Source organism: Oncorhynchus nerka, unplaced genomic scaffold (assembly GCF_034236695.1).
Source record: "Oncorhynchus nerka isolate Pitt River unplaced genomic scaffold, Oner_Uvic_2.0 unplaced_scaffold_1141, whole genome shotgun sequence".
NCBI classification, from domain to species: domain Eukaryota; kingdom Metazoa; phylum Chordata; class Actinopteri; order Salmoniformes; family Salmonidae; genus Oncorhynchus; species Oncorhynchus nerka.
The window spans coordinates 133,739-161,370 of record NW_027040185.1 but is presented as its reverse complement, the minus strand read 5'-3'; positions in this window follow the sequence as shown (position 1 = coordinate 161,370).

Sequence of the window (27,632 nt, the reverse complement as noted above, 5' to 3'; positions counted from 1 at the left end):
TTCTGCAGAAGATCCACAAATATGATATGATTGGTTACAGTAAGCTAAAATAATCTATTTTCTTTCGATATGAAATTACATTACTGTAACATATGCCAACAATCACTGAGTAACATAGACCTACTGATATGTCGGACTGCAGTATACTCCAGTATACATACATAAAGAGCATAGTGTAGATGGTAGGTAACTTACCGGTTCTCATTTCTGAATGTACGGATGATAGATGCAACCCTGTAGCGGCTCAGGTTGGGCTGAACTCTGCCCAGCCTCAATCCATGGTTGAGCACAACCAATGTGGCCCTTATCTCATCTGCGACAACTGTCCTTCCTCGTCCTCCTCTTACTCTCCCTCCGTCACCTCTAGCTCTTGCTTTACCATTGACTTCCATTTTCCTCCAAAACAGGTGAGCTCATCTGTGGCCTTTTATAGTACTAAAGCTTCTAAGTGAACAATTCAGCAACTAGTGTTTACAGCTGTGAGGATTGGGTGTTGCCAATTGGTATATAGAGCTGGCATTGTGATTGGTTTTGCTTTCCAAAGGCACTAAAGAGATTTTATTTTTGAATGTTGTGCCTTATGTCGAGAACTGTGTGTAGTGTTTTGCAAAAAGTGTGATATAGAATTGACAACTGAGTGTAAAGCAGGAATTGTGCTTGCAATTTTGCGTACTTGGTTTAGGGATTTGGCACATGAGTTTCAGGTTTCGGTGATTGCGTTTCAAGTTCCAATTTAAGTGTGTAAACACATCCGGGGGTTAGGGAGCCATTTATTATGTTCAACATAGGAGGGCCAAGCACAGGAAGTAGCTCTTTCAGTAGTTTAGTTGGAATAGGGTCCAGTATGCAGCTGGAAGATTTGGAGGCCATTAATATTTTCATGAATGTGTCAAGAGATATAGGATAAAAAACGTGAGTGTCTCCATTGATCCTAGGTCCTTGCAGTTCTATGCTAACTCAGGACAACTAGGCGTTTGGAGAAATACGCATATTCAAAGAGGAGTCCGTCATTTGTTTTCTAAAGATAATGATCTTTTCGTCAAAGAAGTTCATGGATTCATCACTGCGGAAGTGAAAGCCATCCTCTCTTGAGGAATGATGCTTTTTAGTTAGCTTTACTGTCAACTGTGGGACCTTATATAGACAGGTGTGTGCCTTTCCAAATCATGTCCAATCAATTGAATTTACCACAGTTGTAGATACAGCTCAAGGATGATCAATGGAAACAGGATGCATCTGAGCTCAATTTGGAGTGTCATAGCAGCAAAGGCTCTGAATACTTAGGTAAATAAAGTATTTCAGTTTTACATTTTTGTTTAAATGACCAAACATTTCTAAGAACCTGTTGGCCCTTTGTCATTGTGGGGTATATTGTGTGTAGATTGATGAGGGCAAAAAATATTGAATCAATTTTAGAATAAGGCTGTAACGTAACAAAATGTGGAGAAAGTAATGCAGTCTGAATACTTCCCGGATGCGCTGTAGGTTGTAATATGTCTTTTTACTGGCTTGGCTTGACTTCCCCACTGATTTTACTACTACTGGTAGAATGTGACTAGTAGAATGTGACATCACTTTGGCACCCACAATGACATCAGAAAAGTTTAACTTCCCCTCGGCGCTTACAGTTTTTCATTGGCTGAACATTTCGGAAAGCACGGACAATAAAACACATTTTTGATGGTTCTTCAAATTGATGAGTCTCTGTAAGCATTAATGTGTAAGAGGGCATCATGGATGAATCACTCTGGGGGAATAATTTAGGGTGAATTGTCTCTATGTGATGTGAGTGCTTTTCTCTGTGTAAACCCCAGAGCTTTGTGTGGATGAGGGAGAAGGGTTAGCTCTCTCTAACCACAAAGCACATTTCCCACTTAGCAGAGGTTGCCAACAGGTCTAGGTGACGGGAGGGTTTCGAGGCAGCGTGGCATGACTTGAGGCTTTGATGCTCACACACACACAGACACACAGACACACACACACATACACTTGGCCGCTATGTGCCACCATCAGGATCACCCTCAACCCCCCTCTCTCCCTCTCTGACCTTCTGCCCATATGCACCCCTGCCTCTCCCCCAGTCAAGCAGAATGCCCTTGCTGGCTCACTCAGATAGCTTTGGGTGTCTCTGGCCTGGGATCAGAGAGATAGAGGTCCCATAGTGAGAGAACGGTGGGCTTGTTCTGTGTTCGTTATTCTGAAAGACTGCATTCTAGAATGTGACTGTAGTATAATGTGACTGTAATACAATGTGAATGTAGTATAATATGACTGTAGTAGAATGTGACTGTAGTAGAATGTGACTGCAGTAGAATATGACTAGTACAATATAACTGTAGTAGAATGTGACTGTAGTAGAATATGAATGTAGTAGAATGTGACTGTAGTACAATGTGACTGTAGTAGAATATGACTGTAATACAATGTGACTGTAGTAGAATATGACTGTAGTAGAATGTGACTGTAGTAGAATGTGACTGTAGTAGAATGTTATTGTCGTAGAATGTGACAAGTAGAATGTGACTGTAAAAGAATGTGAATGTAGTAGAATTAAGTAGAATATGACTGTCGTAGAATGTGACTGTAGGAGAATGTGACTGTAGGAGAATATGACTGTAGTAGAGTGTGACTGGAGGAGACAATGACTGTAGTACAATATGACTGTAGTAGAAGGTGACTGTAGTAGAGTGTGACTGTAGTATAATGTGACTGCAATAGATTATGACTGTTATAGAATGTGACTGTAGTAGAATGTGACTGTTTTAGAATGTGACTGTAGTAGAATGTGACTGTAGTAGAATGTGACTGTCGTAGAATGTGACCACAGTAGAATGTGACTGCAGTAGAATGTAGATGGATGAAAACTGTAGTAGATTGTGACTGTAGTAGAATATGACTAGTACAATATGACTGTAGTATAATGTGACTGTCGTAGAATGTGACTGCAGTAGAATGTGACTGTAGTAGAATGTGACTGTAGTATATTATGACTGTAGTATAATATGACTGTAGTAGAATGTGACTGTCGTAGAATTTGAATGGAGTACAATGTGACTGCAGTAGAATGTGACTGCAGTAGAATGTAGAATAATATAACTGTAGTTGAATGTGACTGTAGTGTAATATATGTAGTATAATGTAACTGTAGTAGATTGTGACTGTAGTAGATTATGACTGGAGTAGAATATAGTAGAATATCTGTAATAGAATGTGACTGTAGTGTAAAATCTGTAGTAGAATGTGACTGTAGTAAGAGTGTGACTGTAGTAGAATATCTGTAGTTGAATGTGACTGTAGTAGATTGTGACTGTAGTAGAATATGACTGGAGCAGAATGTGACTGCAGTAGAATGTAGATGAATGAAATCTGTAGTTGAATGTGACTGTAGTGTAAAATCTGTAGTATAATGTAACTGTAGTAGATTGTGACTGTAGTAGACTTTGACTGTAGTAGATTATGACTGGAATAGAATGTAGTAGAATATCTGTAATAGAATGTGACTGTAGTAGAATGTGACTGTTGTAGAATTTGACTGTAGAAGAGTGTGACTATGATAAAATGTGACTGTAATAGAATGTGACTGTAGTAGAATGTGACTGTAATAGAATGTGACTGTGGTAGAATGTGACTGTAGTAGAATGTGACTGTAGTAGAATTTGACTATTGTAGAATGTGACTGTAGTAAAATGTGACTGCAGTAGATTATGACTGTTATAGAATGTGACTGTATTAGAATGTGACTGTATTAGAATGTGACTGTAATAGAATGTGACTGTGGTAGAATGTGACTGTAGTAGAATATCTGTAGTAGAATGTGACTGTAGTAGAATGTGACAGTAGTAGAGTGTGACTGTAGTAGAGTGTGACTGTAGTAAAATGTGACTGTAATAGAATGTGACTGTAGTAGAATGTGACTGTAGTAGATTATGACTGTTATAGAATGTGACTGTAGTAGAATGTGACTGTAATAGAATGTGACTGTGGTAGAATGTGACTGTAGTAGAATATCTGTAGTAGAATGTGACTGTAATAGAATGTGACTGTATTAGAATGTGACTGTGGTAGAATGTGACTGTAGTAGAATATCTGTAGTAGAATGTGACTGTAGTAGAATGTGACTGTAGTAGAGTGTGACTGTAGTAGAATGTGATGGTAATATAATATGACTTGAGTAGATTATGACTGTAGTAGAATGTGACTGTAGTAGAATGTGACCGTAGTAGAATTTGACTATAGTAGAATGTGACTGTAGTAGATTAGGAATGCTATAGAATGTGACTGTAATAGAATGTGACTGTATTAGAATGTGACTGTAGTAGATTATGACGGTAGTAGAATGTGACTGTAGTTGAATGTGACTGTAGTAGAGTGTGACTGTAGTAGAATGTGACTGTAGTATATTATGACTGTAGTATAATATGACTGTAGTAGAATTTGACTGGAGTACAATGTGACTGCAGTAGAATGTGACTGCAGTAGAATGTAGAAGAATGTAACTGTAGTTGATTGTGACTGTAGTGTAATATATGTAGTATAATGTAACTGTAGTAGAATGTGACTGTAGTAGATTTTGACTGTTGTAGATTATGACTGGAGTAGAATGTGACTGTAGTAAGAGTGTGACTGTAGTAGAATATCTGTAGTAGCATGTGACTGTCGTAGAATGTGATGGTAATATAATATGACTTGAGTAGATTATGACTGTAGTAGAATGTGACTGTGGTAGAATGTGACTGTAGTAGAATATCTGTAGTAGAATGTGACTGTAGTAGAATGTGACTGTAGTAGAGTGTGACTGTTATAAAATGTGACTGTAATAGAATGTGACTGTAGTAGAATGTGACTGTAGTAGATTATGACTGTTATAGAATGTGACTGTAGTAGAATGTGACTGTATTAGAATGTGACTGTAATAGAATGTGACTGTGGTAGAATGTGACTGTAGTAGAATATCTGTAGTAGAATGTGACTGTAGTAGAATTTGACTGTATTAGAATGTGACTGTGGTAGAATGTGACTGTAGTAGAATATCTGTAGTAGAATGTGACTGTAGTAGAATGTGACTGTAGTAGAGTGTGACTGTAGTAGAATGTGACTGTAGTATATTATGACTGTAGTATAATATGACTGTAGTAGAATTTGACTGGAGTACAATGTGACTGCAGTAGAATGTAGAAGAATGTAACTGTAGTTGATTGTGACTGTAGTGTAATATATGTAGTAGAATGTAACTGTAGTAGAATGTGACTGTAGTAGATTTTGACTGTTGTAGATTATGACTGGAGTAGAATGTGACTGTAGTAGAATGTGACTGTTGTATAATTTCTGTAATAGAATGTGACTGTAGTAGAATGTGACTGTAGTAGAATATCTGTAGTAGAATGTGACTGTAGTAGAATTTGACTATAGTAGAATGTGACTGTAGTAGATTATGACTGTAGTAGAATGTGACTGTCGTAGAATGTGACTGCAGTAGAATGTGACTGCAGTAGAATCTAGATTAATGAAAACTGTAGTTGAATGTGACTGTAGAGTAATATCTGTATTAGAATGTGACTGTGGTAGATTGTGACTGTAATTGAATGTGACTGTAGTAGAATTTGACTGTAATAGAATGTCACTGTGGTAGAATGTGACTGTAGTAGATTATGACTATAGTAGAATATAACTGTAGTAGCATATGACTGGAGTAGAATGTAGCAGAATGTGACTGTAGTAGAATGTGACTGTAGTAGAATTTGACTATAGTAGAATGTGACTGTAGTAGATTAGGACTGCTATAGAATGTGAAAGTATTAGAAATGGCCTGTAGTAGAATATGACTGTAGTAGATTATGACTGTCGTAGAATGTGACTGTAGTAGATTATGACTGTAGTTGAATGTGACTGTAGTAGAATATGACTGTAGTAGAATGTAGTAGAATATCTGTAATAGAATGTGACTGTAGTGTAAAATCTGTAGTAGAGTGTGACTGTAGTAAGAGTGTGACTTTAGTAGAATATCTGTAGTAGAATATGACTGGAGCAGAATGTGACTGCAGTAGAATGTGACTGCAGTAGAATGTAGATGAATGAAAACTGTAGTTGAATGTGACTGTAGTGCAATATCTGTAGTATAATGTAACTGTAGTAGAATGTGACTGTTGTAGAATTTGACTGTAGTAGAATGTGATTGTAATAGAATATGACTTGAGTAGATTATGACTGTAGTAGAATGTGAAAGTAGTAGAGTGTGACTGTAGAAGAGTGACTATAATAAAATGTGACTGTAGTAAAATGTGACAGTAGTAGATTATGACTGTTATAGAATGTGACTGTAGTAGAATGTGACTGTAGTAGATTATGACTGTAGTAGAATGTGACTGTCATAGAATGTGACTGCAGTAGAATGTGACTGCAGTAGAATGTAGATGAACGAAAACTGTAGTAGAATATCTGTAATAGAATGTGACTGTAGTAGAATGTGAATGTTGTAGAATTTGACTGTAGTAGAATGTGATTGTAATAGAATATGACTTGAGTAGATTATGACTGTAGTAGAATGTGACTGTGGTAGAATGTGACTGTAGTAGAATATCTGTAGTAGAATGTGACTGTAGTAGAATGTGACTGTAGTAGAGTGTGACTGTTATAAAATGTGACTGTAATAGAATGTGACTGTAGTAGAATGTGACTGTAGTAGATTATGACTGTTATAGAATGTGACTGTAGTAGAATGTGACTGTATTAGAATGTGACTGTAATAGAATGTGACTGTGGTAGAATGTGACTGTAGTAGAATATCTGTAGTAGAATGTGACTGTAGTAGAATTTGACTGTATTAGAATGTGACTGTGGTAGAATGTGACTGTAGTAGAATATCTGTAGTAGAATGTGACTGTAGTAGAATGTGACTGTAGTAGAGCGTGACTGTAGTAGAATGTGACTGTAGTATATTATGACTGTAGTATAATATGACTGTAGTAGAATTTGACTGGAGTACAATGTGACTGCAGTAGAATGTGACTGCAGTAGAATGTAGAAGAATGTAACTGTAGTTGATTGTGACTGTAGTGTAATATATGTAGTAGAATGTAACTGTAGTAGAATGTGACTGTAGTAGATTTTGACTGTTGTAGATTATGACTGGAGTAGAATGTGACTGTAGTAGAATGTGACTGTTGTATAATTTCTGTAATAGAATGTGACTGTAGTAGAATGTGACTGTAGTAGAATATCTGTAGTAGAATGTGACTGTAGTAGAATTTGACTATAGTAGAATGTGACTGTAGTAGATTATGACTGTAGTAGAATGTGACTGTCGTAGAATGTGACTGCAGTAGAATGTGACTGCAGTAGAATCTAGATTAATGAAAACTGTAGTTGAATGTGACTGTAGAGTAATATCTGTATTAGAATGTGACTGTGGTAGATTGTGACTGTAATTGAATGTGACTGTAGTAGAATTTGACTGTAATAGAATGTCACTGTGGTAGAATGTGACTGTAGTAGATTATGACTATAGTAGAATATAACTGTAGTAGCATATGACTGGAGTAGAATGTAGCAGAATGTGACTGTAGTAGAATGTGACTGTAGTAGAATTTGACTATAGTAGAATGTGACTGTAGTAGATTAGGACTGCTATAGAATGTGAAAGTATTAGAAATGGCCTGTAGTAGAATATGACTGTAGTAGATTATGACTGTCGTAGAATGTGACTGTAGTAGATTATGACTGTAGTTGAATGTGACTGTAGTAGAATATGACTGTAGTAGAATGTAGTAGAATATCTGTAATAGAATGTGACTGTAGTGTAAAATCTGTAGTAGAGTGTGACTGTAGTAAGAGTGTGACTTTAGTAGAATATCTGTAGTAGAATATGACTGGAGCAGAATGTGACTGCAGTAGAATGTGACTGCAGTAGAATGTAGATGAATGAAAACTGTAGTTGAATGTGACTGTAGTGCAATATCTGTAGTATAATGTAACTGTAGTAGAATGTGACTGTTGTAGAATTTGACTGTAGTAGAATGTGATTGTAATAGAATATGACTTGAGTAGATTATGACTGTAGTAGAATGTGAAAGTAGTAGAGTGTGACTGTAGAAGAGTGACTATAATAAAATGTGACTGTAGTAAAATGTGACAGTAGTAGATTATGACTGTTATAGAATGTGACTGTAGTAGAATGTGACTGTAGTAGAATATCTGTAATAGAATGTGACTGTAGTAGAATGTGAATGTTGTAGAATTTGACTGTAGTAGAATGTGATTGTAATAGAATATGACTTGAGTAGATTATGTGACTGTAGTAAAATGTGACTGTAGTAGATTATGACTGTTATAGAATGTGACTGTAGTAGAATGTGACTGTATTAGAATGTGACTGTAATAGAATGTGACTGTGGTAGAATGTGACTGTAGTAGAATATCTGTAGTAGAATGTGACTGTAGTAGAATTTGACTGTAATAGAATGTGACTGTGGTAGAATGTGACTGTAGTAGATTATGACTATAGTAGAATATAACTGTAGTAGCATATGACTGGAGTAGAATGTAGCAGAATGTGACTGTAGTAGAATGTGACTGTAGTAGAATTTGACTATAGTAGAATGTGACTGTAGTAGATTAGGACTGCTATAGAATGTGAAAGTATTAGAAATGGTCTGTAGTAGAATATGACTGTAGTAGATTATGACTGTCGTAGAATGTGACTGTAGTTGAATGTGACTGTCGTAGAATGTGACTGTAGTAGATTATGACTGTAGTTGAATGTGACTGTAGTAGAATATGACTGTAGTAGAATGTAGTAGAATATCTGTAATAGAATGTGACTGTAGTGTAAAATCTGTAGTAGAATGTGACTGTAGTAAGAGTGTGACTTTAGTAGAATATCTGTAGTAGAATATGACTGGAGCAGAATGTGACTGCAGTAGAATGTGACTGCAGTAGAATGTAGATGAATGAGAACTGTAGTTGAATGTGACTGTAGTGTAATATCTGTAGTATAATGTAACTGTAGTAGATTGTGACTGTAGTAGATTTTGACTGTAGTAGATTATGACTGGAGTAGAATGTAGTAGAATATCTGTAATAGAATGTGACTGTAGTAGAATGTGACTGTTGTAGAATTTGACTGTAGTAGAATGTGATTGTAGTAGAATATCTGTAATAGAATGTGACTGTAGTAGAATGTGACTGTTGTAGAATTTGACTGTAGTAGAATGTGATTGTAATAGAATATGAATTGAGTAGATTATGACTGTAGTAGAATGTGAAAGTAGTAGAGTGTGACTGTAGAAGAGTGTGACTGTAATAAAATGTGACTGTAATAGAATGTGACTGTAGTAAAATGTGACTGTTGTATAATTTCTGTAGTAGAATGTGACTGTAGTAGAATGTGACTGTAGTAGAATTTGACTATTATAGAATGTGACTGTAGTAAAATGTGACTGTAGTAGATTATGACTGTTATAGAATGTGACTGTAGTAGAATGTGACTGTAGTAGATTATGACTGTAGTAGAATGTGACTGTAATAGATTGTGACTGTCGTAGAATGTGACTGTAGTAGATTATGACTGTAGTTGAATGTGACTGTAGTAGAATATGACTGTAGTAGAATGTAGTAGAATATCTGTAATAGAATGTGACTGTAGTAGAATGTGATTGTAATAGAATATGAATTGAGTAGATTATGACTGTAGTAGAATGTGAAAGTAGTAGAGTGTGACTGTAGAAGAGTGTGACTGTTATAAAATGTGACTGTAATAGAATGTGACTGTAGTAAAATGTGACTGTAGTAGAATTTGACTATTGTAGAATGTGACTGTAGTAAAATGTGACTGTAGTAGATTATGACTATTATAGAATGTGACTGTAGTAGAATGTGACTGTAATAGATTGTGACTGTGGTAGAATGTGACTGTAGTAGAATATCTGTAGTAGAATGTGACTGTAGTAGAATGTGACCGTAGTAGAATTTGACTATAGTAGAATGTGACTGTAGTAGATTAGGAATGCTATATAATGTGACTGTAATAGAATGTGACTGTATTAGAATGTGACTGTAGTAGATTATGACTGTAGTAGAATGTGACTGTAGTTGAATGTGACTGTAGTAGAGTGTGACTGTAGTAGAATGTGACTGTAGTATATTATGACTGTAGTATAATATGACTGTAGTAGAATTTGACTGGAGTACAATGTGACTGCAGTAGAATGTGACTGCAGTAGACTGTAGAAGAATGTAACTGTAGTTGAATGTGACTGTAGTGTAATATATGTAGTATAATGTAACTGCAGTAGAATGTGACTGTAGTAGAATATCTGTAGTAGAATGTGACTGTAGTAGAATGTGACTGTAGTAAGAGTGTGACTGTAGTAGAATATCTGTAGTAGCATGTGACTGTCGTAGAATGTGACAGTAGTAGAGTGTGACTGTAGTAGAGTGTGACTGTAGTAAAATGTGACTGTAGTAGATTATGACTGTTATAGAATGTGACTGTAGTAGAATGTGACTGTTGTATAATTTCTGTAATAGAATGTGACTGTAGTAGAATGTGACTGTAGTAGAATATCTGTAGTAGAATGTGACTGTAGTAGAATTTGACTATAGTAGAATGTGACTGTAGTAGATTATGACTGAAGTAGAATGTGACTGTCGTAGAATGTGACTGCAGTAGATTGTAACTGCAGTAGAATCTAGATGAATGAAAACTGTAGTTGAATGTGACTGTAGAGTAATATCTGTAGTAGAATGTGACTGTGGTAGATTGTGACTGTAATATAATGTGACTGTAGTAGAATGTGACTCTTGTAGAATATCTGTAGTAGAATGTGACTGTAGTAGATTATGACCATAGTAGAATATAACTGTAGTAGAATGTGACTGTATTAGAAATGGACTGTAGTAGAATATGACTGTAGTAGATTATGACTGTAGTAGAATGTGACTGTAGTTGAATGTGACTTTAGTAGAATGTGACTGTAGTAGATTATGACTGTAGTTGAATGTGACTGTAGTAGAATATGACTGTAGTAGAATGTAGTAGAATATATGTAATAGAATGTGACTGTAGTGTAAAATCTGTAGTAGAATATGACTGTAGTAAGAGTGTGACTGTAGTAGAATATCTGTAGTTGAATGTGACTGTAGTAGATTGTGACTGTAGTAAAATATGACTGGAGCAGAATGTGACTGCAGTAGAATGTGACTGCAGTAGAATGTAGATGAATGAAAACTGTAGTTGAATGTGACTGTAGTGTAATATCTGTAGTATAATGTAACTGTGTTAGATTGTGACTGTAGTAGATTTTGACTATAGTAGAATGTGACTGTAGTAGATTAGGACTGCTATAGAATGTGACTGTATTAGAAATGGACTGTAGTAGAATATGACTGTAGTAGAATGTGACTGTAGTAGAATATCTGTAGTAGAATGTGACTGTAGTAGAATTTGACTATAGTAGAATGTGACTGTAGTAGATTATGACTGTAGTAGAATGTGACTGTCGTAGAATGTGACTGCAGTAGAATGTGACTGCAGTAGAATCTAGATGAATGAAAACTGTAGTTGAATGTGACTGTAGAGTAATATCTGTAGTAGAATGTGACTGTGGTAGATTGTGACTATAATAGAATGTGACTGTAGTAGAATGTGATTGTAATAGAATATGAATTGAGTAGATTATGACTGTAGTAGAATGTGAAAGTAGTAGAGTGTGACTGTAGAAGAGTGTGACTGTTATAAAATGTGACTGTAATAGAATGTGACTGTAGTAAAATGTGACTGTAGTAGAATTTGACTATTGTAGAATGTGACTGTAGTAAAATGTGACTGTAGTAGGTTATGACTGTTATAGAATATGACTGTAGTAGAATGTGACTGTAGTAGAATATCTGTAGTAGAATGTGACTGTAGTAGAATTTGACTATAGTAGAATGTGACTGTAGTAGATTATGACTGTAGTAGAATGTGACTGTCGTAGAATGTGACTGCAGTAGAATGTGACTGCAGTAGAATCTAGATGAATGAAAACTGTAGTTAAATGTGACTGTAGAGTAATATCTGTAGTAGAATGTGACTGTGGTAGATTGTGACTGTAATAGAATGTGACTGTAGTAAAATGTGACTCTAGGGGCCTCCCGGGTGGCGCAGTGGTTAAGGGCCGCCGGGAGGTCCATGGGGCGACGCACAATTGGCCTAGCGTTGTCCGGGTTAGGGAGGGCATGGTCGGTAGGGATGTCCTTGTCTCATCGCACACCAGCGACTCCTGTAGCGGGCCGGGCGCAGTGCGCGCTAACCAAGGTTGCCGGGTGCACGGTGTAGCCTCTTGGGTTGTGTATCGGAGGACGCATGACATTCAACCTTCGTCTCTCCCGAGCCCGTACGGGAGTTGTAGCGATGAGACAAGATAGTAGCTACTACAATAATTGGATACCACGAAAATTGGGGAGAAAAAGGGGTAAAATTCAAAAAAAAAAATAATATGTGACTCTAGTAGAATATCTGTAGTAGAATGTGACTGTAGTAGATTATGACTATAGTAGAATATAACTGTAGTAGCATATGACTGGAGTAGAATGTAGCAGAATGTGACTGTAGTAGAATGTGACTGTAGTAGAATTTGACTATAGTAGAATGTGACTGTAGTAGCTTAGGACTGCTATAGAATGTGAAAGTATTAGAAATGGCCTGTAGTAGAATATGACTGTAGTAGATTATGACTGTCGTAGAATGTGACTGTAGTAGATTATGACTGTAGTTGAATGTGACTGTAGTAGAATATGACTGTAGTAGAATGTAGTAGAATATCTGTAATATAATGTGACTGTAGTAAGAGTGTGATTTTAGTAGAATATGACTGGAGCAGAATGTGACTGCAGTAGAATGTGACTGCAGTAGAATGTAGATGAATGAAAACTGTAGTTGAATGTGACTGTAGTGTAATATCTGTAGTATAATGTAACTGTAGTAGATTGTGACTGTAGTAGATGTTGACTGTAGTAGATTATGACTGGAGTAGAATGTAGTAGAATATCTGTAATAGAATGTGACTGTAGTAGAATGTGACTGTTGTAGAATTTGACTGTAGTAGAATGTGATTGTAATAGAATATGACTTGAGTAGATTATGACTGTAGTAGAATGTGAAAGTAGTAGAGTGTGACTGTAGAAGAGTGTGACTATAATAAAATGTGACTGTAGTAAAATGTGACTGTAGTAGATTATGACTGTTATAGAATGTGACTGTAGTAGAATGTGACTGTAGTAGATTATGACTGTAGTAGAATGTGACTGTCATAGAATGTGACTGCAGTAGAATGTGACTGCAGTAGAATGTAGATGAACGAAAACTGTAGTAGAATATCTGTAATAGAATGTGACTGTAGTAGAATGTGACTGTTGTAGAATTTGACTGTAGTAGAATGTGATTGTAATAGAATATGACTTGAGTAGATTATGTGACTGTAGTAAAATGTGACTGTAGTAGATTATGACTGTTATAGAATGTGACTGTAGTAGAATGTGACTGTATTAGAATGTGACTGTAATAGAATGTGACTGTGGTAGAATGTGACTGTAGAAGAGTGTGACTGTAATAAAATGTGACTGTAATAGAATGTGACTGTAGTAAAATGTGACTGTTGTATAATTTCTGTAGTAGAATGTGACTGTAGTAGAATGTGACTGTAGTAGAATTTGACTATTGTAGAATGTGACTGTAGTAAAATGTGACTGTAGTAGATTATGACTGTTATAGAATGTGACTGTAGTAGAATGTGACTGTAGTAGATTATGACTGTAGTAGAATGTGACTGTAATAGATTGTGACTGTCGTAGAATGTGACTGTAGTAGATTATGACTGTAGTTGAATGTGACTGTAGTAGAATATGACTGTAGTAGAATGTAGTAGAATATCTGTAATAGAATGTGACTGTAGTGTAAAATCTGTAGTAGAATGTGACTGTAGTAAGAGTGTGACTTTAGTAGAATATCTGTAGTAGAATATGACTGGAGCAGAATGTGACTGCAGTAGAATGTGACTGCAGTAGAATGTAGATGAATGAAAACTGTAGTTGAATGTGACTGTAGTGTAATATCTGTAGTATAATGTAACTGTAGTAGATTGTGACTGTAGTAGATTTTGACTGTAGTAGATTATGACTGGAGTAGAATGTAGTAGAATATCTGTAATAGAATGTGACTGTAGTAGAATGTGACTGTTGTAGAATTTGACTGTAGTAGAATGTGATTGTAATAGAATATGACTTGAGTAGATTATGACTGTAGTAGAATGTGAAAGTAGTAGAGTGTGACTGTAGAAGAGTGACTATAATAAAATGTGACTGTAGTAAAATGTGACAGTAGTAGATTATGACTGTTATAGAATGTGACTGTAGTAGAATGTGACTGTAGTAGATTATGACTGTAGTAGAATGTGACTGTCATAGAATGTGACTGCAGTAGAATGTAGATGAACGAAAACTGTAGTAGAATATCTGTAATAGAATGTGACTGTAGTAGAATGTGACTGTTGTAGAATTTGACTGCAGTAGAATGTGATTGTAATAGAATATGACTTGAGCAGATTATGTGACTGTAGTAAAATGTGACTGTAGTAGATTATGACTGTTATAGAATGTGACTGTAGTAGAATGTGACTGTATTAGAATGTGACTGTAATAGAATGTGACTGTGGTAGAATGTGACTGTAGTAGAATATCTGTAGTAGAATGTGACTGTAGTAGAATTTGACTGTAATAGAATGTGACTGTGGTAGAATGTGACTGTAGTAGATTATGACTATAGTAGAATATAACTGTAGTAGCATATGACTGGAGTATAATGTAGCAGAATGTGACTGTAGTAGAATTTGACTATAGTAGAATGTGACTGTAGTAGATTAGGACTGCTATAGAATGTGAAAGTATTAGAAATGGCCTGTAGTAGAATATGACTGTAGTAGATTATGACTGTCGTAGAATGCGACTGTAGTTGAATGTGACTGTCGTAGAATGTGACTGTAGTAGATTATGACTGTAGTTGAATGTGACTGTAGTAGAATATGACTGTAGTAGAATGTAGTAGAATATCTGTAATAGAATGTGACTGTAGTGTAAAATCTGTAGTAGAATATGACTGTAGTAAGAGTGTGACTTTAGTAGAATATCTGTAGTAGAATATGACTGGAGCAGAATGTGACTGCAGTAGAATGTGACTGCAGTAGAATGTAGATGAATGAGAACTGTAGTTGAATGTGACTGTAGTGTAATATCTGTAGTATAATGTAACTGTAGTAGATTGTGACTGTAGTAGATTTTGACTGTAGTAGATTATGACAGGAGTAGAATGTAGTAGAATATCTGTAATAGAATGTGACTGTAGTAGAATGTGACTGTTGTAGAATTTGACTGTAGTAGAATGTGATTGTAATAGAATATGAATTGAGTAGATTATGACTGTAGTAGAATGTGAAAGTAGTAGAGTGTGACTGTAGAAGAGTGTGACTGTAATAAAATGTGACTGTAATAGAATGTGACTGTAGTAAAATGTGACTGTTGTATAATTTCTGTAGTAGAATGTGACTGTAGTAGAATGTGACTGTAGTAGAATTTGACTATTGTAGAATGTGACTGTAGTAAAATGTGACTGTAGTAGATTATGACTGTTATAGAATGTGACTGTAGTAGAATGTGACTGTAGTAGATTATGACTGTAGTAGAATGTGACTGTAATAGATTGTGACTGTGGTAGAATGTGACTGTAGTAGAATATCTGTAGTAGAATGTGTCTGTAGTAGAATGTGACCGTAGTAGAATTTGACTATAGTAGAATGTGACTGTAGTAGATTAGGAATGCTATAGAATGTGACTGTAATAGAATGTGACTGTATTAGAATGTGACTGTAGTAGAGTGTGACTGTAGTAGAATGTGACTGTAGTTGAATGTGACTTTAGTAGAGTGTGACTGTAGTAGATTATGACTGTAGTTGAATGTGACTGTAGTAGAATATGACTGTAGTAGAATGTAGTAGAATATCTGTAATAGAATGTGACTGTAGTGTAAAATCTGTAGTAGAATGTGACTGTAGTAAGAGTGTGACTTTAGTAGAATATCTGTAGTAGAATATGACTGGAGCAGAATGTGACTGCAGTAGAATGTGACTGCAGTAGAATGTAGATGAATGAAAACTGTAGTTGAATGTGACTGTAGTGTAATATCTGTAGTATAATGTAACTGTAGTAGATTGTAACTGTAGTAGATTTTGACTGTAGTAGATTATGACTGGAGTAGAATGTAGTAGAATATCTGTAATAGAATGTGACTGTAGTAGAATGTGACTGTTGTAGAATTTGACTGTAGTAGAATGTGATTGTAATAGAATATGACTTGAGTAGATTATGACTGTAGTAGAATGTGAAAGTAGTAGAGTGTGACTGTAGAAGAGTGACTATAATAAAATGTGACTGTAGTAAAATGTGACAGTAGTAGATTATGACTGTTATAGAATGTGACTGTAGTAGAATGTGACTGTAGTAGATTATGACTGTAATAGAATGTGACTGTCATAGAATGTGACTGCAGTAGAATGTGACTGCAGTAGAATGTAGATGAACGAAAACTGTAGTAGAATATCTGTAATAGAATGTGACTGTAGTAGAATGTGACTGTTGTAGAATTTGACTGTAGTAGAATGTGATTGTAATAGAATATGACTTGAGTAGATTATGTGACTGTAGTAAAATGTGACTGTAGTAGATTATGACTGTTATAGAATGTGACTGTAGTAGAATGTGACTGTATTAGAATGTGACTGTAATAGAATGTGACTGTGGTAGAATGTGACTGTAGTAGAATCTAGATGAATGAAAACTGTAGTTGAATGTGACTGTAGAGTAATATCTGTAGTAGAATGTGACTGTAGTAGATTATGACTATAGTAGAATATAACTGTAGTAGCATATGACTAGAGTAGAATGTAGCAGAATGTGACTGTGGTAGATTGTGACTGTAATAGAATGTGACTGTAGTAGAATGTGACTGTAGTAGAATATCTATAGTAGAATGTGACTGTAGTAGAATTTGACTATAGTAGAATGTGACTGTAGTAGATTAGGACTGCTATAGAATGTGACTGTATTAGAAATGGACTGTAGTAGAATATGACTGTAGTAGATTATGACTGTAGTTGAATGTGACTGTAGTAGAATATGACTGTAGTAGAATGTAGTAGAATATATGTAATAGAATGTGACTGTAGTGTAAAATCTGTAGTTGAATGTGACTGTAGTAGATTGTGACTGTAGTAGAATATGACTGGAGCAGAATGTGACTGCAGTAGAATGTGACTGCAGTAGAATGTAGATGAATGAAAACTGTAGTTGAATGTGACTGTAGTGTAATATCTGTAGTATAATGTAACTGTGTTAGATTGTGACTGTAGTAGATTTTGACTATAGTAGAATGTGACTGTAGTAGATTAGGACTGCTATAGAATGTGACTGTATTAGAAATGGACTGTAGTAGAATATGACTGTAGTAGATTATGACTGTAGTAGAATGTGACTGTAGTTGAATGTGACTTTAGTAGAATGTGACTGTAGTAGATTATGACTGTAGTTGAATGTGACTGTAGTAGAATATGACTGTAGTAGAATGTAGTAGAATATATGTAATAGAATGTGACTGTAATGTAAAATCTGTAGTAGAATGTGACTGTAGTAAGAGTGTGACTGTAGTAGAATATCTGTAGTTGAATGTGACTGTAGTAGATTGTGACTGTAGTAGAATATGACTGGAGCAGAATGTGACTGCAGTAGAATGTGACTGCAGTAGAATGTAGATGAATGAAAACTGTAGTTGAATGTGACTGTAGTGTAATATCTGTAGTATAATGTAACTGTGTTAGATTGTGACTGTAGTAGATTTTGACTGTAGTAGATTATGACTGGAGTAGAATGTAGTAGAATATCTGTAATAGAATGTGACTGTAGTAGAATGTGACTGTATTAGAATGTGACTGTAGTAGAATGTGACTGTAGTAGATTATGACTGTAGTAGAATGTGACTGTCATAGAATGTGACTGCAGTAGAATGTGACTGCAGTAGAATGTAGATGAACGAAAACTGTAGTTGAATGTGACTGTAGTGTAATATCTGTCGTAGAATGTAACTGTAGTAGATTTTGACTGTAGTAGATTATGACTGGAGTAGAATGTAGTAGAATATCTGTAGTAGAATGTGACTGTAGTAGAATGTGACTGTAGTAGAATGTGACTGTAGTAGAGTGTGACTGTAGTAGAATGTGATTGTAATAGAATATGACCTGAGTAGATTATGACTGTAGTAGAATGTGACTGTAGTAAGAGTGTGACTGTAGTAGAATATCTGTAGTAGAATGTGACTGTAGTAGAATGTGACTGTAGTAGAGTGTGACTGTAGTAAAATGTGACTGTAATAGAATGTGACCGTAGTAGAATGTGACTGTCGCATAATATCTGTAGTAGAATGTGACTTTAGTAGAATGTGACTGTTGTAGAGTCTGACTGTAGTAAAATGTGACTGTAGTAGAATATGACTGTCGTATAATTTCTGTAGTAGAATATAGCTGTGGTTGAATTTTGAAGAATGTGAATGTAGTAGATTGTGACATCACTTTGGCATCCACAATGACATCAGAAGAGTTTAACTTCTCCCCCAGCACTTACAGTTTTTCATTGGCTGAACATTTCTGAACATTTCTGTAAGCACGGACAATAAAACACATTTTTGATAGTTCTTGAAATTGATGAGTTTCTTTGAGCCTCAATGTGTAAGAGGGCATGAATCATTCTGGCTGACTGTGTTCATCGTCAGATTGTATCCTCCTCTTCAAAAGTATCTCTCTAAATCCCTCAGCCCGGCACCTCTTTGATTCAGAGGGGTTGGGTTAAATGCGGAAGACACATTTCGTTTGAATGCATTCAGCTGACTTGGTATCCCCCTTTCCCTTTCTTTTTCTGTATTTCACCCCCACTAACCATGTCTTTCTTCTTCTCCCTTTCTCTTCCTCTCTCTCTTCTCTCTCTCTCGCTCTTTCTCTCCCTCTCTCTCCCCTTCCTGCCCTCTCTCTTCTCTCCCTCTTCTCTCCCACCCTCTCCCCGTCCTGCTCTTCTCTCTCTGTGCTTAGACAGCAGTAATAAAACAGTAAGGGGGAAGCCAGCCACTATCTGATTGGGTTAGAGTTCTGAATACCCCAAACCTTCCACCCCATCGTCCTCACCCCCTCTTCCTCCAGTATCTGCCATCCCGTCCCATGTATTAGCTTACTGGGAGGAGGAGATGAGGAGAGGAGGGGAAGGTGCGTCACTACTGCAGCCTGTATCATACCTGCCCCCCCCCCCCCTGTGCAGCAGTCAGATAGCACCCATTACTGTCAGCCTTGTATGCTCCTAATTGGCTCTGATAGAAGCCTGTCTCCCCGGAGGGAGGGCCCACAGATTCAATTAAGAGCCCTGATTGGGCACTGTAAATATTTAAGGCAGGGGACTGAAAACTGGTTGACTCACCAAGGAGGTCCCCACTGGATAAAAACTGGTTGAAACAGCATTGTTTACACGTCACTTAAACCCCCCAAATTATTGTGATGACATTGAATCCATGTGGAAAACGTATTGTTTTGCAACAAGTTATCAACGTAAGGGCATTTCATTTTTTTTACTAAACTTTTAACCTAAATCCAATGGCATGGTGAAATGTTTTGCTGATTTCACGTTGAATTCACGTTAGATTTACCAAATGTAAATCAAAACTAGATGTTGAACTGACGTTTGTCCCCAGTGGGTCTACAATTCCTGGAAAAGTTACAATAAACAACGTCAGATAGAACAAGAGGGTAAGGGGAAGGACATTTCTCCATACACTCACATCATCTTCACACATTTGTTCTCTAAAGGGTTGACTTACTATAACTTCAGTCAGTGGAGCGTCCTATAAGTGTGAATGTGTGCCTGTGTGTGCATGTGGGTATTTGTGTGTGTGTGTGTGTGTGTGTCTCAGTTAATCCCAGGCTTTCCTCTTCATCCGTCCTTCTCTCCCGCTCCACTCAGATTAACAAACACTGGGCCTGCAGTCTGCTCTTTCTGCTCACAACCACAATCCCTAGAGTACAGGGGGAGAGAGAGAGAGAAGGGTAGGGAAGGAGGGTGGTGGGAGAGGTTTAGGGGGGAAGGAGAGAGGGAGGGGTCGGGTGGGTGGGTGGGATGGATGGATGGAGTGACTAAGGGGGGAAGGAGAGAGGGAGGGGGAGGGATGGAGTGTGGGTGGGATAGAGAGACTGACGGGGAAGAAGAGAGGGAGGGGGAGCGAGAGCTCATACTGCTCAGGAAAGAAACAAACAAAGTAGACAGACAGATAAGTCCCATTTATACCTGGTGCTAACATGGGTCCTTTCTCCTGATCTTGTCCACATTCTGAATGTGTATGTGAAATGTATCTACACATGGTATCAAAATGTGTCTGTTATCTGTCCACTGTGTCTGCACTGTGACCAGATTTCCTGGTCCCTTCCTTTAATGCAAATTATTTCACAGAAATTCTTTCAAAATAATATTTATTTATTTATTGTAAGACACATATTCATGACTAGTCAATGGTTCCACTTGTCAATGATTTTAGAGGGAGGAATAATGATGTCAAGATCTGTCGACACATGTAAGATATCCAGACACAATGTGTGTCTGACTACCACCGGAGGTGGGCATGGTGATCTGATCCCAATCAGACCACAACGTGTCTTTTGATTGTCTACACCCGTCTGGAAATGTGGGCACAATCAGAATTTGGACAAGATCGCATGTTAGAACCAGGTATAAACGGGGCTGTAGGAAGGGATAGAGAGAGAGGATGAGATCAAAGGGAGTGTGTGTCAGTGTGCAGAAAAGAAAAGATGTCCCAGGTCGAGTTATTATAAATATCATTGTTCTGCTGGAATGACTTTGTAGAGCGTGTCTATGGAGACGATTCAGTTCTCAGAAGGGTGTAGGATGGCCCAATGTGGCTCATAAAACATTGAGTTTTATCTATTGGATTTATGGAGTCTATCTTGCAGTGAACATCAATAGAAAATGTGGTGTTTCGTGAGCAAACATTCATTTGAATAACCAACATCTGTGGTCTTTCTGATATCCCTGTGTCTACAAAAGAGGCTTTGTCTGAATCCTGTGTGTCTGTGTGTGTGTGTATGTGTTGTTGTGTAGTATGTGTGTGTGTTTCTATTCACTGAGGGAACAAAAATATAAACGCAACATGTAAAGTGTTGGTCCCATGTTTCATGAGCTGAAATAAAAGATCCCAGAAATGTTCCATATGTGCACAAAAAGCTTATTTCTCTAAAATGTTGTGCACAAATTTGTTTACATCCCTGTTAGTGAGCATTTCTCCTTTGCCAAGATAATCCATCCACCTGACAAGAGTGCCATATCGAGAAGCTGATTAAACAGCATGATCATTACATAGTTGCACCTTTTGCTGGGGACAATGAAAGGCCTCTCAGAGTTGTCACACAACACAACAGATGTCTCAAGTTTTGAGGGAGCGTGCAACTGGCATGCTGACTGCAGGAATGTCCACCAGAGCTGGGTCAGAAAATGGAATGTTAATTTCTCTATGATAAGCCACCTCCAACATCGTTTTAGAGAATTTGGCAGTACGCTCAACCGACCTCACGTGTAACAACCGCAGACCACATTCGGCTTCTTCACCTACAGGATCGTCTGAGACCAACCACCTGGACAGCTGATGAAACTGAGGAGTATTTCTGTCTGTAATAAAGCCCTTTTGCTGTGAACAACTCATTCTGATTGGCTGGGCCTGGCTCCCCAGTAGGTGGGCCTGGCTCCCAAGTGGCCCACCAATGGCTGCACTCCTGCCCAGTAATGTGAAATCCATAGATTAGGGCCTAATTCATTTATTTCAATCGACTGATTTCCTTATGTGAACTGTAACTTAGTAAAATTGTTGAAATTGATGCGTTTACATTTTTGTTCAGTATATATGCGTTGGGGACATGTCTTAATGCGCTGATACTCAGTCTATTAGCTTGTTGACACTTTGGGGTCAGTGTGATGCTGCTGGAATGGCGCGTGTGACAGAGTGGAACTCTTTATTATCCCCCTGTAATGGTCTCATCGCTGAAGGCTTTCTTCTTTTCCATCTCTCCCTCCCTTCCCCCTCCTCTCTCTACTATCCTCCTCTCTCTCCATCATTCTTTCCCCTTTTCCATCTCTCCCTCCCTTCCCCCTCCTCTCTCTACTATCCTCCTCCCTCTCCATCATTCTTTCCCCTTTTCTGTCTCTTCCCGCCTTTCTCTCCCTCTCCCCCCTTTCTTCATTTTCCGCTGATATGTCCTCCTCACCCCATCTCTCTTTCCCCTGAACCCCTGATATTTATTACAGATCCTTTCATCTTCCTACTTCTTCTGTCTCTTCATGATTCTCTTCATCTCTACCTTTTTCCATGTCTCTCTCTCCATCTCTACCTTTTTCCATTTCTTTCTCTTCATCTCTACCTTTTTCCAATTCCCTCTCTCCATCTCTACCTTTTTCCATTTCTCTCTCTCCATCTCTACCTTTTTCCATTTCTCTCTCTCTCCATCTCTACCTTTTTCCATTTCTCTCTCTCCATCTCTACCTTTTCCCAATTCCCTCTCTCCATCTCTACCTTTTTCCATTTCTCTCTCTTCATCTCTACCTTTTTTCATTTCTCTCTCTCTCCATCTCTACCTTTTTCCATTTCTGTCTCTTCATCTCTACCTTTTTCCATTTCTCTCTCTCTATCTCTACCTTTTTCCATTTCTCTCTCTCCATCTCTACCTTTTTCCATTTCTCTCTCTCCATTTCTTTTCCATTTCTCTCTCTCCATCTCTACCTTTTTCCATTTCTCTCTCTTCATCTCTACATTTCTCTCTCTCCTCTACCTTTTTCCATTTCTCTCTCTCTCATCTCTACCTTTTCCATTTCTCTCTCTCATCTCTACCTTTTTCCATTTCTCTCTCTCCATCTCTACCTTTTCCATTTCTCTCTCTCCATCTCTACCTTTTCCATTTCTCTCTCTCTCTCTACCTTTTCCATTTCTCTCTCTCCATCTCTACCTTTTTACCATTTCTCTCTCTCTCCATCTCTACCTTTTCCATTTCTCTCTCTCTTCATCTCTACCCTTTTCCATTTCTCTCTCTCCATCTCATTTCTCCATTTCTCTCTCCATCTCTCCTTTTTCCATTTCTCTCTCTCTCATCTCTCCTTTTTCCATTTCTCTCTCTCCATCTCTACCTTTTTCCATTTCTCTCTCTCCATCTCTACCTTTTTCCATTTCTCTCTCTCTCCATCTCTACCTTTTCCATTTCTCTCTCTTCATCTCTACAGCTTTTTCCATTTCTCTCTCTCTCCATCTCTACCTTTTTCCATTTCTCTCTCTCCATCTCTACCTTTTTCCATTTCTCTCTCTCTCATCTCTACCTTTTTCCATTTCTCTCCATCTCTACCTTTTTCATTTCTCTCTCCCATCTCTACCTTTTTCCATTTCTCTCTCTCCATCTCTATCCATTTCTCTCTATCTCTACCTTTTCCATTTCTCTCTCTCTCCATCTCTACCTTTTTCCATTTCTCTCTCTCCATCTCTACCTTTTCCATTTCTCTCCATCTCTCTACATTTTTCTCATTTCTCTCTCTCTCTCTCCATCTCTACCTTTTCCATTTCTCTCTCTCTCCATCTCTACCTTTTTCCATTTCTCTCTCCATCTCTACCTTTTTCCATTTCTCTCTCCCATCTCTACCTTTTCCATTTCTCTCTCTCTCCATCTCTACCTTTTTCCATTTCTCTCTCTCTCATCTCTACCTTTTTCCATTTATCTCTCTCCATCTCTACCCCCATTTATATCTCTCTCATCTCTACCTTTTTCCATTTCTCTCTCTCTCCATCTCTACCTTTTCCATTTCTCTCTCTCTCCATCTCTACCTTTTTCCATTTCTCTCTCTCCATCTCTACCTTTTTCCATTTCTCTCTCTCATCTCTACCTTTTTCCATTTCTCTCCATCTCTCCATCTCTCTCCATCTCTACCTTTTTTCCATTTCTCTCTCTCATCTCTACCTTTTCCATTTTCTCTCTCCCATCTCTACCTTTTTCCATTTCTCTCTCTCATCCATTTTTCCATACCTCTTTTTCCATTTCCATTTCTCTCTCTCCATCTCTACCTTTTTTTATATTTCTCTCTCTCATCTCTACCTTTTTCCATTTCTCTCTCTCTCCATCTCTACCTTTTTCCATTTCTCTCTCTCCATCTCTCTCTCTCTCTACCTTTTTTTCTCCATCTCTTTTTCTCTCTCTCCATCTCTACCTTTTCCATTTCTCTCTCTCATCTCTACCTTTTTCATTCTCTCTCTCTCATCTCTTTTTTCCATTTCTCTCTCTCCATCTCTACCTTTTCCATTTCTCTCTCTCCATCTCTACCTTTTTTCCATTTCTCTCTCTCCATCTCTACCTTTTTCCATTTCTCTCTCTCATCTCTACCTTTTCCATTTCTCTCTCTCATCTCTACCTTTTTCCATTTCTCTCTCTCCATCTCTACCTTTTTCCATTTCTCTCTCATCTCTACCTTTTTCCATTTCTCTCTCTCCCATCTCTACCTTTTTCCATTTCTTTCTCTCTCCATCTCTACCTTTTTCCATTTCTCTCTCTCTCTCCATCTCTATCCTTTTTCCATTTCTCTCTCCATCTCTACCTTTTCCATTTCTCTCTCTCATCTCTACCTTTTTCCATTTCTCTCTCTCTCCATCTCTACCTTTTCCATTTCTCTCTCTCCATCTCTACCTTTTCCATTTCTCTCTCTCCATCTCTCCTTTTTCCATTTCTCTCTCTCCATCTCTACCTTTTTCCATTTCTCTCTCTCTACATCTCTCTTCATCTCTACCTTTTCCATTTCTCTCTCTCCATCTCTACCTTTTTCCATTTCTCTCTCTTCCATCTCTACCTTTTCCATTTCTCTCTCTCTCATCTCTACCCATTTTTCCCATTTCTCTTTCTCTCTCTCATCTCTACCTTTTTCCATTTCTCTCTCTCCATCTCTACCTTTTTCCATTTCTCTCTCTCATCTCTACCTTTTTCCATTTCTACTCTCTCTTTCCATTTCTCTCTCTCTCCATCTCTACCCTTTTTCCATTTCTCTCTCTCCATCTCTCCATTTTTCCATTTCTCTCTCTCCATCTCTACCTTTTTCCATTTCTCTCTCTTCATCTCTACCTTTTTTTCTCTCTCTCCCATCTTCTTTTCCATTTCTCTCTCCATCTCTACCTTTTTCCATTTCTCTCTCTCCATCTCTACCTTTTTCCATTTCTCTCTCTCCATCTCTACCTCCATTTCTCTCTCTCATCTCTAAATTTTTCCATTTCTCTCTCTCTCATCTCTACCTTTTTCCATTTCTCTATCTCTCCATCTCTACCTTTTCCATTTCTCTCTCTCTATCTCTACCTTTTTCCATTTCTCTCTCTCTCCATCTCTACCTTTTCCATTTCTCTCTCTCTCCATCTCTACATTTTTCTCTCTCCATTTCCTTTTTCCATTTAAATCTCCCATCTCTACCTTTTTCCATTTCTCTCTCTCTCTACATTTCTCTCTCTCTCCATCTCTTTTTCCATTTCTCTCTCTCTCATCTCTACCTTTTTCCATTTCTCTCTCTTCATCTCTACCTTTTCCCATTTCCTCTCTCCATTTCTTTTTCCATTTCTCTCCATCTCTACCTTTTTCCATTTATATCTCTCCATCTCTACCTTTTCCATTTCTCTCTCTCTTCATCTCTACCTTTTCCATTTCTCTCTCTCTCCATCTCTACCTTTTTTCCATTTCTCTCTCTCCATCTCTACCTTTTTCCATTTCTTTTCCATTCTACCATTTTCCATCTCTCCATCTCTACCCTTTTTCCATTTCTCTCTCTCCATCTCATTTTTCCATTTCTCTCTCTCTCCATCTCTATTTTCCATTTCTCTCTCTCTCCATCTCTACCATTTCTCTCTTCTTTCCATCTTCCTCTCTCTCTCCATCTCTACCTTTTTCCATTTCTCTCTCTCCATCTCTACCTTTTTCCATTTCTCTCTCTCCATCTCTACCTTTTTCCATTTCTCTCTCTCTCATCTCTACCTTTTCCATTTCTCTCTCTCTCCATCTCTACCTTTTTCCATTTCTCTCTCTCCATCTCTACCTTTTTCCATTTCTCTCTCTCCATCTCTACCTTTTTCCATTTCTCTCTCTCTCCATCTCTACCTTTTTCCATTTCTCTCTTCCATCTCTATCTTTTTCCATTTCTCTCTCTCTCCATCTCTACCTTTTTCCATTTATATCTCATCTCTACCTTTTCCATTTCTCTCTCTCATCTCTACCTTTTCCATTTCTCTCTCTCCATCTCTACCTTTTCCATTTCTCTCTCTCCATCTCTACCTTTTTCCATTTCTCTCTCTCTCCATCTCTACCTTTTTCCATTTCTCTCTCTCCCATCTCTACCTCCATTTCTCTCTCTCTCATCTCTACCTTTTTCCATTTCTCTCTCTCTCCATCTCTACCTTTTCCATTTCTCTCTCTCTCCATCTCTACCTTTTTCCATTTCTCTCTCTCCATCTCTACCTTTTCCATTTCTCTCTCTCCATCTCTACCTTTTCCATTTCTCTCCTCCATCTCTACCTTTTTCCATTTCTCTCTCTCCCATCCATCTCTACCCCTTTTCCATTTCTCATCTCTCTACCATTTTCCATCTATCTCTCCATCTCTGCCTTTTCCATTTATTTCTCTCCTCCATCTCTACCTTTTCCATTTCTCTCTCTCTCTCATCTCTCCCTTTTCCATTTCTCTCTCTCCATCTCTACCTTTTTCCATTTCATCTCTCTCCATCTCTACCTTTTTCCATTTCTCTCTCTCCATCTCTACCTTTTTCCATTTCTCTCTCTCTCATCTCTACCTTTTCCATTTCTCTCTCTCCATCTCTACCTTTTTCCATTTCTCTCTCTCTCCATCTCTTCCTTTTTCCATTTTCTCTCTCCATCTCTCCTTTTCCATTTCTCTCTCTCTCATCTCTACCTTTTTCCATTTCTCTCTCATCTCTACCTTTTCCATTTCTCTCTCTCTCCATCTCTACCCTTTTCCATGTCTCTCTCTCCATCTCTACATTTTTCTATTTCTCTCTATCTCCATCTCTTCCTTTTTCCATTTCTCTCTCTCCATCTCTACCTTTTTCCATTTCTCTCTCTTCATCTCTACCTTTTTCCATTTCTCTCTCTCTCCATCTCTACCTTTTTCCATTTCTCTCTCTCTGTCCATCTCTAACTTTTTCCATTTCTCTCTCTTCATCTCTACCTTTTTCCATTTCTCTCTCTCTCCATCTCTACCTTTTTCCATTTCTCTCTCTCTCTCTCTATCTCTACCTTTTTCCATTTATATCTCTCTCCATCTCTACCTTTTTCCATTTCTCTCTCTCTCCATCTCTACCTTTTTCCATTTCTCTCTCTCTCCATCTCTACCTTTTTCCATTTCTCTCTCTCCATCTCTACCTTTTTCCATTTCTCTCTCTCCATCTCTACCTTTTTCCATTTCTCTCTCTCTCCATCTCTTACCTTTTTCCATTTA